This window comes from Sinocyclocheilus anshuiensis, unplaced genomic scaffold (genome assembly GCF_001515605.1).
Source record: "Sinocyclocheilus anshuiensis isolate Anshui unplaced genomic scaffold, SAMN03320099.WGS_v1.1 scaffold3805, whole genome shotgun sequence".
Classification (NCBI taxonomy): domain Eukaryota; kingdom Metazoa; phylum Chordata; class Actinopteri; order Cypriniformes; family Cyprinidae; genus Sinocyclocheilus; species Sinocyclocheilus anshuiensis.
The window spans coordinates 30,692-33,505 of NW_015548188.1; positions in this window are offsets into that span (position 1 = coordinate 30,692).

Below are 2,814 nucleotides of genomic sequence, written 5' to 3' on the forward strand. Positions count from 1 at the left end.
AGAGAGGGAAGGAGAGGAGAGTAGAGGAGAGGGGAGGGGAGGAGAGTAGAGAGGAGGAGAGGGGAGGGGAGGAAAGGAGAGGAGAGAGGAGGAGAGTAGAGAGGAGAGGAGAGAGAGGAGAGGAGAGATGAGAGGAGAGGAGAGAGGAGAAGACAGGGCCAGTGGGAAATCAGCTGTGTGACTTAGGAAATGAAACACAAATCATCTGTCCAGATCAATTCATAATCAAAAGAGTATTATATTAAAAAAAATGAAGCTCCTGTTTTAAAAGCATCATGATAACGTTCCACTAAGATCAATAAAATTATTTTCTTGACAATTATCATTATTACCATAATGCAAAAAAAGAAAACAATAAACTCTCATTACTGTAATGCATCTAGACAATCTGCTTAAGTTTCTTGTAATTGCCATGATTTAGATGATGGTTTTCATTTGATTCTTCTCACGGCAGCACAGAATTTATACAATGATTTGTTAAATAAATATAAGGCTGTACATCCAACACTAACATTTACTTTATTCCACATTAGAGTTATGAGATTTTGGGGGTAAATGTTTCACGAAAATACTGTCACAATGCAAAAATCCACTGAGAAAAATGCAATCTCAGTGGTCTTAAAAAGAAAAGAACTCATGAGCTACAAAGATGACAAATCCACACAGGTAACAAACACGTTAGTGCTCATTATTAGCTGATTCAGATGTCATGTACCGCTTTCTAGCACAGAACATGAGCTCAAGTACATTCTTTAATGAATCTGATTCTGTCCTCACATCCACATTTAAAGATTACACCAGAAAACACCTAAACACACATATTTGACATTTACATGTGAGCATATACTGTTTGATTCTAATGCAGCACGATCCGTCAGGATCACATTCTGCATTTACAATTCAAATTAAACAACAGCAATACTAACAAATGAAGAATGATAGCTTGACTGATGACCTCAGCTGTAGAACAGAAAATTTGGTTTGCCTTAGGAATGTGTGAAATTCATTCAAAACTTCACTGAAAAGCATTTGTTTCAAAGCTCATTTCAGATGGACTGTTGTTGTGTCTCTGACAGTGTGAAGGTTTACCTGGGTGACTATAAACCTTCATTATCAGATGCTTCTCAAAATAGTATCAGTACTATTAAATTTAGTCACTACAGTTGTTTTACTTTACTGAATAACAGCGAAACAGAAAACATTAAACTCTCTGCATATATATACTGTATATCAGTGGCGTTCCGTCCATATAAGCTGCGAATGCTCCGCATACCCAGGCCATTTGAGAGAATAAGTTCACGGGAAAATTCATATAAACATGATTATAAGTTGATCCCTTGACATTTGAAATGTAACTTAAAGCTTAAAGAGTTAGGAATAAGTACGTACAATGATTTATTTGCCAAACGGCAGTAATTTTCTTTAAATCTTCAGTTGCGGTTGCTTCCGGGTGAGCGGATTCTCCGCAGCTTTCTCGTCTCCGCTCTGTTGCTATAACTCGTCAGGATTGTAGCACGTTCTCAGTGATTTGCTGGTCTGCGGCTGATGTAATGTGCGAGGTAAGCTGTCTGTGAAGCGCTAGCCCAAGCGGAAAAATGTGCTGTTGCTGTCAGATCTCGATTGCCAAAAATTACATTGTGTTTGATGCAAAACCAACTCGACTAAATCAAAATAAAAAAACACTGTAACTGTATATTTTTGTTTTCTCAAGCAAAGCCAATTTTAAAAGTCCACTGAAAACATATCTTCTTACATTTTTGGTCATAGACAATGTATGTTGAAGATTTATTGTCAACGTTATTGCCTAAGCGGTAAATAAAAAAAAAAGTTTATAAAAACGTGGGCTATATAACATTTTAATAATAACAAACATCATATTGTTCCCTTTGTTTTGCGTATGCTAGTGTCGCTTACAGTTAAAGTCCTTCTCTGATTTTATTATTGTTTGCAAGGTTGCAATGTTACTTTGCAATATTTTAAACATTTTTTGGTATTTTGCATGGTCTGTTATTGGAGTAGTGTCACCCGGGTGGGAATTTTAACTCCCTATTCACTGGAGAAAATTGTAGCGCTCCAAAAAAACAAACAAAAAAACAAATAGTTCCTTGTACTGCAGGTGCGTAGAGCCAGTAGGATATTTGAAAATGAGCAAGATGGTGGCTAACAGCACACTGATCCACTCAAGACTAAAAAGTCTACAAAAACATATTTTTAATAGTTATGACATCACAGCATTATAGTGCACAGTATGAAAATGGATATTCATTTTCATTGGCTAAAGATTACATTTAACAGTGTTAAGTAAATTAGTGTTTTCCACGATTAACTTTAAGCGAGCATTAGATGAGATTCAGCAAAGGTAGTCTAAATGTAAAAATAGGAGAAATGAGAAATTAAAAAGATGTTTTTGTAGACTTTTTAGTCTTGAGTCTTGAGTGGTGCGGTTAGCCACCCTCTTGCTCATTTTCAAAACTCCTATTCACTGGGAATAAAAAAATAAAAAATTAGATGCAGAGACATATAGAGCGGGGGAATCCCCCCATCTCCCCACCCTCTGATCATAACGTAACTACAGTGTAGATGTTATTTGGCGGTTTTTACTTGGAAAACCAGCTATATTTTTCTTGCATTCGAATAATGGATAAACTTGAAATGATAGAAGAAGGATTGGAGATGAATTTCATTTAAAAATAAGGTAGGAAATGTGCATACTTTTAAATCGACACCTGCCACGGTCTTTCTTAGCTATTTGTCATCTGTGATCCCTTTTGAGTGTCCTAAAAGCCGATGGGGGGGGGGTCTTATCACTCTTAT